General features: G+C 37.9%; 1 non-coding gene across 1 annotated transcript; it reads right to left on the reverse strand.

Annotated features, from left to right (window-relative positions):
• Positions 1-386: 386 nt before the first annotated feature.
• Positions 387-492, reverse strand: LOC132298037 (small nucleolar RNA R71). Its single transcript, XR_009479497.1, has one exon. It is a non-coding gene; the product is annotated as a small nucleolar RNA R71 (small nucleolar RNA).
• Positions 493-12,687: the final 12,195 nt, after the last annotated feature.

A 12,687-nucleotide genomic window follows, 5' to 3' on the forward strand; every position in this document is an offset into this window, starting at 1 on the left:
GCCACAAGGACCTGTTCCTCCACCACCACCACAATTGAGGGATCACTTCATTCCCACTTCATACACATCACCTTCATGCTTCGTATTCCCAAATTCTGATGTAACCCACTTTAAGATCAAACCTGCTATGATATAAATGCTTCCTACATTCCATGGGTTTCCAACAGAGGATCCTTATACGCACTTGGATGTATTTTTGGAATTGTGTTCAACTACCAAGTTGTCCACTCTTTCTGATGACGCATTTAGGATGCGACTTTTTCAGTTCTCTCTCAAGGACAAAGCAAGAACCTAGTTGCATTCCCTACCTCATAATTCCATAAGCACATGGGACATGATGCAGTAAGATTTCTTGAAGAAATACTACACCGTGGGTAAAACTTCACAAATGAGAAGAGACATCATGGCGTTCTTCCAAATCTCGGGTGAACAGTTCTATGATGCATGGGAAAGATACAATGATCTTCTGAGGAAGTGTCCACATCATGATATTGCTAAATGAAATTTGGCACAAATCCTCTATGATGGATTAATTGATCCACATAGAAATATGGTAGATGCTTCTAGTAATGGTGTTTTCTCGCATAAGAGCCCAGATAACGCTTGGGAACTGTTTGAGGCCCTAAGTGAAAATTATGTTCAACATGCTTCTTCCTCTAGTTCTAGGTCCATTCTTGGTATCCACAAGGTTAAAAATCTTTATAAAGTTGAAAAATTTAGAGAGCTCGCCACTCAAATGGAAGTGTTGAACAGAAAGTTTGACCAAGTTTTGTCAACTGTCTGCACAATTAGTTTTTCTCATCACTCCTCTTTGCCAGATGAGGTGTGTCCTATCTGCGCTAGTCTATCTCATTATGCTGCCAGTTGTCCTCTCTTGGGTCAATCTTTTGAAAATCCAAAAGTGCAAACCAATGTTGCGTTCTCCAGTTCAGGTTACAATCAAAATTCCAATACTTATAACCCTGGCTGGAGAGATCATTCCAATATATCATGGCAGAATCAAAGCCAAGGCAATATTGTTCCCCAATCTCTGGGACAGTACCAAAATTCATCTAATCATCTGTAAAATAATTCTTTCAATTAATCTTCCATCTACCCTCCTCCTCAATTTAGGAACCAAGCTAATCTTGATCATCCTCCTCCTAGGTACTCGTCTGAATTTGAAGAGAATGCATTGGCTGCAATTAGCAACTTTAAGTCCATTACTCAATTGTTGCATTCTCATTCTCAATCTATAACCAAGCTAGACACTCAATTTGGGTAAATAGAAACTCGAGTTGGATAAATAGAAGTTCATGTAGGGCAAATAGCAAATCAAGTTGGGGAAATAGTTAAAGTGTTGACTCAAAGAGAGGAAAGAAAGCTGCCTAGTCAGGCAGTGGCCAACCCAAAAGGGCAAACTTACATGATTAATGACACTAATCCTTCAAGTAGTCATTATGAGCAAGTTCGGGCCATCACCACTTTGAGAAGTGGATTGGTGGTTCGTCGTCCTACCACATAGTTTGGAAGGTGCATTAAGGTAAGGGCTAAGTTTTACATTTATAATTGCCACTACTAACTTTCACTAAAATATAGTTAGGGCGAGTAGGGATCGTCCCAAGGGATTGGAGGGTCGTATAAGGTTGTGAAATCGAGATTAGGGTTAGTAGGTCGAGTGATCAAAAGATTGGTTGGTGATTGAATTATACTAAGATGCAATTTAAACTAAAGTAAACAATAAAATACAATAGAGAGAAAATAAGAGAGAGAGAGATCTTGGGGTTTAGAGATCACCACTAAACATAGCTTTTCTACACCCTTAATGAATGATTAATGAGGGGGAAAACTTATATTGCAACAATAGTGTGTGTGTGTGGTTGTTTCAATAAGCATGGATGACTAATTAAGTATAAATTGTCTAAGCAACATAGTGGATAGCACAATATATCAAACTAAGCCATTAATCCTTTCTTTAACTCACAATCCAAACACATCACAAAGTTAGAGACATATGTTACTTGTTTTCATAAGTATGGAACATCAAACAACAAGCATGGATTGTCCTCCCATTTAATATCTATGCTACAACTACACTACAATTAAGCTAATGACATGAAATTGAACTAATTAAACTAAGGAAAAGGCACAATCCATCAAGAAATGAGTATGAACCATCAAATAAACCACAAGAGCATTCTATTAAGCAATATATCTTGACAATCTCTAGATCTATAGCATCAATACACATAGACATGCATCAATAACACGAAATCTAGAGACAAACACATGAACATTTATTCTAGCATACATAGACATATGGATAGAATGAAATGATCAATTGGAAGTATTAAACCATACAAATCATTGAATAAACAAGATTTATATATATAAAAATGTCAAAACATGTATCACAATACAAATCCCCTCAAAAATACATAAATCAAGATGTAGAAAGCATGCTTAGGGCTAACTCTAGCCCCAAGAGGATGTCTAGCCACTCATGGATAGTGTCCTCCAACCCTCAAGGGCTAACTTTATGGAAGAAATTGCTCCTCTTCTTGGTTGATGGAAGATCTCCAAGCTTGTGTCTCTAGCCTTCTCTCTTCTTTTCTTCCTCTCTAAGAATATGATATGGAAATTGTGTCAAAAGTCTTCTTGTAAAAGTGGCTCATATTCCTTATATAGGTAGGCCAAATGTCACACCCAATGACCTGGGCTTATACACCAATATTCCTCCCAATGATTGGATATGAGACAACTTTTAATGAGCTAGAAATTGAATTTTCTCGCACTTGGGGAAGTTTGATCGATCGAACCTTGGATTTAATCGATCGAACATGGCTGAGATCTATCGAACTAAGGCTGGATCGATCCTCTATGGTGGCACCTTTTTGGATAAAGACAAATCTGAGATATTTTGGAGATATTTTTGGGAAAGAGACAAAAGTGGTAGATATGGTGGTACAATCGGATAAGATAGAATCTTTTCGATCGATCGAAAGAAAGTTGGATCGATCGAACTTTGTGGGATCTTTGGATAAGGACAAAATAGCTTGGATCCATCTTTAAGTGCTGAAATCGATCAATGTTGGATCGATCGAAGAGATTCCCTGATCGATCGAACTTACTGAATTTCCACCCTTTGCTTCCTTTTGCTCCCACTTTGCTCCTTTCTTTGATTCATCTCAAGATTGCTTCAATTATGCTCTTATTTAGCTGAGTTAGCTTATTTTGGGGATAAGTACCTGAAAATGGAAATAATACAAAATCAATTTAAAGAGGAAAAATAAGATAGATAAAGGTTCTAGAATACCTAAGCTTAAGGGGTTTAAGTGCGCACTTTTCAGCGCTCATCACACCCCCAAACTTAAATATTGCTAGTCCCTTGCAGTGAACTATGAAGTAAAGGAATGAAATGAACAACCATACAAGTATGAACTAGAAAATAATAAAAGGATAACACCACATTCGTAGGGAACACGATTGCATTTAGCGTATGCAATAAGCCTTTTAAACCCCTAGGTTACTCCTAGTGGACGAGTGAAGTCTCGTGAGGGTTTTCAGAAATGATACCCACAAACATTTAGCTCATTCTTTCAAAAGAGGCACCAATATTGCAAACAAGGATTGGGAGAAAACTACCTCAAGTATGCAATTTTTCAACCCTTTCCAAGCAATCTCCCAAAATCTCAACACCAAGCAAGCAAGTATGGTCCTCCACACATCAAGAAAATGATCATGCAAATCAAAACAACTCTAGAATCGTTTTTGAGTGGACCGGCATCAAATATGTTGTTATCTTAGCCAACTAGAGAAATGATCACATCCTTACCTTCAAACTAGCACACAAATCTAGTCCTGATCATCAAGATAAAGAGTGGACCTTTTATTAAAGCTTTATTGATCTAGGTGCGCTTATTTTTTTCACTCAATTTTTTTCTTTTTTAATCCTAAGGATCAAAGATGGAAGCATAGTGCAATGTGTTGATCTATTAAGCTTTCTAGCGATCCATGAGGTCGAGCATTAGGTCAATGACTCCCAAACAGGATGGCTTTAGGGCATTAGGTGTTCAAACATCCCTAAGGACTTACAAGCTCAAATCAACTTGGGTACAAATCAAGACAACCTCCATCTAATCATTTCCTACTTCTCTCCTTTTGGGAGAAGTCCTCACTTTTTTATTGCTTTTACAACTTTTTTATTTATTTTTATTTTTTATTTTTTTTTAGAGTTCAATTATTAACCTAGAGTTTGGGCCCTCTACCTTTCGGCGTGAGAAATTCAGTTCTTGATGAGGCTAGAATCCCGGCTACTCAATGAAAAGGGTTTGTTATCCACTTTTATCAAGATGAAAGCTTTTAATGCACCACTAGCCTAATTGGGATATAACCAATTCAATAATCAACAAAGGATGTACCCCACAAATGAATGCTAGTGTGTGCCTGTACTAGTATAGAATACTAGAGTGAATCTCAAAACAATCACAAAATCAGGATGATGTGGACCATAAGTGCAAGCAAGATATCAATCTTGCAAAAAAATTTCTCCTAAATGGCATCCACAAGGCATACAAGGAGTATTGGACTCTCAAGTCAAACAATTTTTAAATTTTAAGCAATATAGTCCTCAAAAGATCAAAATCATAGCAAACATGGATCTTAAATCTCAATCATAAATTAAAGTTCAACTTTAAGTAGAATGCAACAAAGTCACATTACCCCCAAACTTAAACCGCGCATTATCCTCAATGTGCAATGAGAACAAAATTAAAAATGGAAAGAGTATACTATGGTGGCGAAAGCATGAAGCCCGGTAGTGATCTAATTTGAAAGACGTCTCCCCCAAACTTGGAATCATCTACCTATTTGAATAACCATACTGGCAAACTCACATCAAGTATCAAATGTGATAAGAATAATCAAATCATGCATTCTAAGACAATATAACACAATATAAAAGAGAGATATGAGATCAAGCCCTCACTAAAGCATAAAGTATGCATGACTACTCATACAGACACAATGGTAAAAAGATTTTTTTTTTTTTTGAATAAACAAGATAATAAAATAAAATTCAAGAAAGTATGAACAATGATTGCTAAGTTTAACGTCTCTAGCTAGACGTAATGCCGCTTTGAGAAAACAAGATTAAAATTCAAAAAGGGAAGAAAAAGACAAATAAAGATGTTCAGATCGATCGATCTCAAAAAGTATTCGATCGATCGAACATGCTTAAACCTGTAGACATGTTCAATCGATGGGACAGAGAGGTGATTGGATGCAAGTTGGATGCAGGTTCAAAATTTTTTAAGTGTTGAGACTGTAGATCGATCCAAGATGAATTTGGATCGATCGAAGAATTTACGATCGATCAAACAGAGAGCTGAAATATGCAGGTTTTCTTCGAACGATTAGACAGAGAGGTGATTGGATGCAAGTTGGATGCAGGTGAGAAGTTCGATCGATCGAACCTCCTTGGAGATCGATCGAACAGGAACAAAATGCTCATTTTCAACATGAAAGTGCATGCAATCCTAATCATAAGTCCCAGCAATGCATATGAACCCTAAGCAAATATCTAGACTTCGCAAGAAATGAAATTTAAAATAGAAATAAGGGAGGAATAGGGTTATGACACCCTACAAAATGCACTAGTCTTTACCGTCTTTAGAAAGACGTTGGGCTTTTTTAGCCGAATCAAAGATCTTATAGTGCATCCCCTCCTTAATGGGGTGATAAGTACTTTGAACTCCACCCAACAAACAGTTCCCGAAGAAACTTATTAGATTAAGCTCAAAGGAACTTGTTGGCCCTTTTTTAATGTGATCTTTGGGCTTCCATGCCCTTTCAAAACAAGATTTTGAAATTAAATTCTTCGGTTTCAAGGTTGAAGATGAACTTTTTAAAATTTTGGTTTCACATAAAAACTCTATTCCTTCACATTCATGGTCATGACATTTCTCTACGACATTCACTTCTTCATGCTTGTCAAATGAATTGGGGGTTGGATTGAAAATATTCAACTTCACCTTCGATTGAAAATATTCAACTTCACCTTCATGTGGCCAAATGAAATTTTCATTATCCCTGTCCTACAATTAATGTTGGCATTTGCGGTTGCCAAGAAAGGACGACCAAGGATAACAAGAATTTGCCTCTTAGGATTTGGAACCAGTTCCGTGTCAATGACAACGAAATCAACGGGGAAGAAGAATTTATCAATTTTAATCAAAACATCCTCAATGATACCCCTAGGCATTTTGATTGATCAATCGGTAAGTTGCAAAACCACCGACGTCGGTTTCAAGTCTCCTAAGCCTAATTTGACATACACCGAGATATGCAAGAAGGTTAATGGTATGTCGCGGGACCAACACTTGAAAAGTACGCTAAGATGAGAGTGGCCAAGTTTTACATTTATAATTGCCACTACTAACTCTAACTAAAAAATATCGATAGGGCGAGTAGGGATTGTCCCAAGGGAATGGTGGGTCGTATAAGGTTGTGGAATCGAGATTAGGGTTAGTAGGTCGAGTGATCAAAAGATTGGTTAGTGATTGAATTATACTAAGATGCAATTTAAAGTAAAGTAAACAATTAAATGCTATAGAGAGAGTAAAAGAGAGAGAGAGATCTTGGGGTTTAGAGGTCACTACTAAGCATTGCTTTTCTACAAACTTAATGAATGATTAATGAGGGGGAAAACATGTATTGCAACAATAATGTGTGTGTGTGGTTGTTTCAACAAGCATGGATGACCAATTAAGCATATATTGTCTAAGCAATAAAGTGAAAAGCACAATATATCAAACTAAGTCATTAATCATTCCTTTAAGCTCATAATCCAACATATCACAAGGTTAGAGACATATGCTACTTGCATTCAAAAGTATGGTACATCAAACAACAAGCATGGATTATCCTCCCATTTAACATCTAAACTACAACTACACTACAACTAAGTTAATGACATGAAATTAAACTAATTAAACTAAGAGAGAGGCACAATCCATCAAGAAATGAGTATGAACTATCAAATAAACCACAAGAGCATTCTATTAAGCCCTATGTCTTGACAATCTCTAGATCCATAGCATCAACACACATAGACATGCATCAATAACACAAAATCTATAGACAAATACATGAACATCTATTCTAGCATACATAGACATATAAATAGAATGAAATGATCAATTTGAAGCATTAAACCACACAAATCATTGAATAAACAAGATCTATGTATATAAAAATGTCAAAACATGTATCACAATACAAATCCCCTCAAAAATACATAAATCAACATATAGAAAACATGCTTAGGGCTAACTCTAGCCCCAAGAGGATGTCTAGCCAATCATGGATGGTGTCCTCCAACCCTCAAGGTCTAACTCCATGGAAGAAAATGCTCATCTTCTTGGTGGATGGAAGAACTCCAAGCTTGTGTCTCTAGCCTCCTCCCTTCTTTGCTTCCTCACTAAGAATATGGAAATTGTATCAAAAGTATTTCTATCTAGCCTCTCTTCAAAAAGGTGCCTCTTATTCTTTATATGTAGGTTAAAATGTCACCCTAATGGTCTGGGCTCGCACTCCAACATTCCTCCAATGATTGGCTATGAGACAACTTTCAATGAGCTGGATTTTTGTCTTTTCTCGCACTTGGGGAAGTTCGATTGATCGAACCTTGTCTGAGATCGATTGAACATGGCTGAGATCTTTCGAAGTAAGGCTGGATCGATCCACCATGGCGGCGCCTTTTTGGATAAAGACAAATCTGAGATATTTTGGAGATATTTTTGGGTAAGAGACAAAAGTGGTAGGTGTGGTGGTACAACTGGATAAGATGGAATTTTTTTGATCGATCGAAAGAAAGTTGGATCGATCGAACTTTGTGGGATCTTTGGATAAGGACAAAATAGCTTGGGTCCATCTTGAAGTGCTGAAATCGGTCAATGTTGGATCGATCGAAGATATTCCATGATCGATCAAACTTGCTAAATTTCCACCCTTTGCTTCATTTTGCTCCCACTTTGCTCCTTTCTTTGATTTATCTTAAAGTTGCTTCAATTATGCTCTTATTTAGCTGAGTTAGCTTATTTTAGGGATAAGTACATGAAAATGGAAATAACACGAAATCAATCTAAAGCGGGAAAATAAGATAGATAATGGTTCTAGAATACCTAAGCTTAAGGGTTTAAATGCGCACTTTTCAGCACTCATCACACTCCTAAACTTAAATATTGCTAGCCCCTAGCAATGAACTACAAAGTAAAGGAATGAAATGAACAACTATATAAGTATGAACTAGAAAGCAATAAAAGATAACGCCACTTTCGTAGGGAACACTATTGCATTTAGTGTATGCAACAAGCCTTTTAAACCCCTAGGTTACCCCTAGTGGACGAGTGAAGTCTTGTGAAGGTTTCTAGAAATGATACCCACAAACATTAAGCTCATTCTTTCAAAAAAGGCACCAACATTGCAAACAAGCATTGGGAGAAAACTACCTCAAGTATGCAATTTTTCAACCATTTCCAAACAATCTCCTAAAATTTCAACATCAAGCAAGCAAATATAGTCCTCCACACATCAAGAAAATGATCATGCAAATCAAAACAACTCTAGAATCCTTTTGAGTGGACCGGCATCAAATATGTTGCTATCTTAGCCAACTAAAGAATTAATCACATCCTTACCCTCAAACTAGCATACAAATCTTGTACCGATCATCAAGACAAAGAGTTGACCTTTTATTAAAGCTTTATTAATCTAGGTGCGCTTTTTCTTTTCACTCGAAATTTTTTGTAGCTACCCTAAGGATCAAAGATGGAAGCATGGTGCAATGTGTTGATCTATTAAGCTTTCCAGCAATCCATGAGGTCGAGCGTTAGGTCAATAACTCTCAAACCAGACGACTTTAGGGCACTAGGTGTTCAAACACCCCTACGGACTTACAAGCTCAAATCAATTAGGTTACAAATCAAGACAACATCCATCTAATTATTTCCTATTTCTCACCTTTTAGGAGAAGTCCTCACTTTTTTTTATTACTTTTGTAGTTTTTTTTTTTTTTTTGAATAAATTATTAACCTAGAGTTTGGGTCCTCCACCTTTCGGCGTGAGAAGTTCAGTGCTTGATGAGGCTAGAATCTCGACTACTCAATGAAAAGGGTTTGTTATCCACTTTTATCAAGATGAAAGTTTTCAATACACTACTAGCTCAATTGGGATATAACCAATTCAATAATCAACAAAGCATGTATGCCACAAATGAATGCTAGTGTGCACCTGTGATAGTATAGAATCCTAGAATGAATCTCAAAATAATCACAAAATCAGGATGATGTAGACCACAAGGACAAGCAAGATATCAATCTTTCAAAAAATTTACTCCTAAGTGGCATCCACAAGGCATACAAGGAGTATTAGACACTCAAATCAAGCAATTTTTAAATTTTAAGCAATATAGTCCTCAAAAGATCAAAATCATAGCTAGTCATGGACCAACTATAGAAAATCCCTCAAATACACAAGTCATGCTCAAAATTTTGAATTTAAAGCAAACACTGCAAAGCACACTATTACCCCCAAACTTAAATGGCACAATATCCTCAATGTGCAAGAGAACAAAGGAAAGAGTATACCAGTGCAACTACGGCAAAATAGTCGGGACAGAAGTATCCAAAGTAGATGACATAGCCTCCCCAAACTTGGGATTAACTGTGGTCCTAAAAATTTGGCACTTGGATAAAACTCATCAGATAACAAAAAGGGATAATAACTGTGCACAGTGGACATGTAAGTGTAAATGGGATAGCAACTAAAAATAGAGAGAGGTATAAGGGTGGTCCTGAAAATTGTTTGGCAGCACTCTCTCTCATTGAAGTTACTGTGATGTACCTGATCGATGGAGTCAAACAGATAGATATATCAATATACAACATGACATCCAAAAAATATAATCAAGTATAAAGAAAATGAATAATAGTATAATGTACATCTAGTATCAAGGCCAACAGACTGGCTGCCAAAAATAATATAATGTATCAAAATATGACAGTCAAAAATTACAAATATATAGAGATGATAAAGAGATATGAAAAGATCATGCTGAGGAGGTAGGACGGGTAGGGCGCCATCTGCGTATATCTCGAGAAATGTCTCGCAGCGCAGCTAGAACATCAGAGTGGAGAGATGCTACATCTGTGCTGAGAGAGACAACATCTGCCCGGAGAGAGACAACCACACCCTCCAATGTCTAGAAACGCTCTCCTAGGCCAGGTGTCTGAGCTGGAGCCTCAGGTACCACTGGATCAGGAAAATGATGATCCTAAGCCTGCTCCTCATCATGAACGGGCGACCCTACCGGAGAGTGATGGGGAAGCTCCTCTGCTGGCGGCGCTCACTCTAAATCAATATCTAGATATATAGCAGTTAGATCGACTGTCGAATCATCAGCTGCTGCTGGTGCGTCTGCCTCTACTGTCGCTGCGGCTGCTGCTATCTCCGCCTCCTCATCCTCCTCAGCTGCTATCACAGCATCCTCCCGAAGACTCTGGATAAGAGCATTGTAGCTCTTATTCCAATCCTAGTTCTTGAATGAACAGGTCCCAGACTCAGTACGCTCCTGTGGCTGGAAGGGATAGCGCTGGTTTCTCAAAATCTGTGTAATGAGATGGCCAAATGGAAGAAACTTAGCCCGTTTGGGCTTGGCCTAGCTGATGTGCTCTGCATAGAGCTTCATCATGACGCTCCATATCAGTGCTGGAATGGAAAACCAGCATCATATGTGGAAAGCATATAGAGCTGTTAGAAAGTCGCCGCGCCTCCGTATCTTGTGGTTGGCCATGAATACATTTCGGTATAGGACCGAATCAAAGAACCACAGGTCATCGGGCAGATAGGTGAGCGTAGCAAATGTGTCGCCCTTACTGTAATGGCCTGTAAGTGCCTCAGCCATAAATACATATGGTGCCTCGGTAAGATCTGGATAGTGTGTCCACAGTGATACGGATAGGATAGCCATCTATGGTAGTGTGCAGCTCCGCTAGATTACTTGGGGCAGGTCAGAGGTTCTGGAAGAACATCCGAACAAGCCTCGGGTAAACCGGGTATGTGATAGGGGCTAGAATAGCTGAAATACCCCTGCAGTCAATGTCATCGTATACAGGCCGGGTCAGACTATACCGGGAGAAGAAGTCTATATTGAAAACTGACTCTTGCGCCACTAAAAGGCGTGAGTATCTCGGCAATGGTTGGTTTAAAGCCTTGGCTAGCTGAGCTGGTGGTGGTGATGGAGATGGTATATGCTCAGCCTCAGCTTGAGGAGAAGATGATGAAGATGCAGAGGCTGAAGACTGTAGTCGTGAGTTGGCAGATGGAGACTGAGGTGGAGTAGGCTCTACTGGCTCCGTCTGAAAATGAGAGGGCTCTCCTGGCTCCTCTGTCCTCTGCCTGACTCTCCTCTGCGGGCCATGTTGTCGCTTGGCAGCTGTCTTTACTCTAGCCATGGCCTGTAAAAGAAAAGTAAACTTAAAAAGGAAGTCAGTGCCGGTGTAAAGAATTAAAGCACAGTTTATAGAATCATGTATGTCAAATGAGATAGACAAAATAGATAAGGAACATGAATCTATGCAAATGACAATGAATAAGTGACATGATGTGAAGCATGCTAGACAATGCAAGTACAAAATGCTTCCAATGTGGAAAACATAGGCATTGGGCATGTATGAGATAGCATGGAACACAAGAGATGATGATGAAGTGGGTGATGCAGGTCTGTGAAGTTCGATCGATCACCAAAAATGTGAGATCGATGTAAGTTCGATCGCTCTGGAATTAAGTTGGATTGAGTGAGATCGATCTCACTCAGATCGATCTGAGAAAAAGTTCGATCGATCGAACTGTGAGGTGAAATTCGAAAAGTCATAGATCTGTGACGTGGATGGCACGGGGGCACCCAAAACAAGTTTGTATGGCCCTCTACACAACAAATCAACACATATGGTCACTTCCCTTGGCCTGTGACCCCCAAAATCAAAAATCAAAAACAAAAATATAAAAAAATCGATATATACATATATACAGAGAGCTTCAAGGCTTCATCTATGGCAATAATCAACATCAATACATCATAGATCTAACATGAAAGCTTAAATTCATCAACTTGAAGCTTGAAATCACAAGAGGGATCTCGGATCTTACCTAAACCGAGAGATGAGTTGAGATGAAGATGACGATGAGTTCAGAGATCCGAGATGAGGGATAAGATGGAATTCACTAGAGGTCTCGCCGGAGTTGGGAGAGATGGGTGTGCAGCGGCAAGGGATGAAGATGGGTTTTTAGATCGATCTTTGAAATCGATCTTCTAACCCTAGGTTCGATTTTTAAAAACATTCCCCGTACCAGTTCGATCGATCGAACTGAATCCTCAGATCAATCGAATTAATATCGATCTCTCTTCATTAAATGACAAAATTATTTTTAAAATTTTTTAGATTTTTCTAAATTAAAAATAATTAAAAATTAAAACTATTTTTTGGATTTTGGAAAATTAAAATTTAAAATTTAAAAATTAAAAAATCAAAAATGCTTTTGGATTTTCTTTGGAAAATAAAAATAAATAGAAAATTAAAAATTGAAAATTGAAAAATTTTAAGTTTTTCAAAAATAAAATAAAAATAAAATAAACAGAAATATTTTTGT

The sequence above is a fragment of the Cornus florida genome, unplaced genomic scaffold (genome assembly GCF_030987335.1).
Source record: "Cornus florida cultivar Cherokee Brave unplaced genomic scaffold, ASM3098733v1 CherokeeBrave_3.0.0_Hap2_Chr02, whole genome shotgun sequence".
Taxonomy (NCBI): domain Eukaryota; kingdom Viridiplantae; phylum Streptophyta; class Magnoliopsida; order Cornales; family Cornaceae; genus Cornus; species Cornus florida.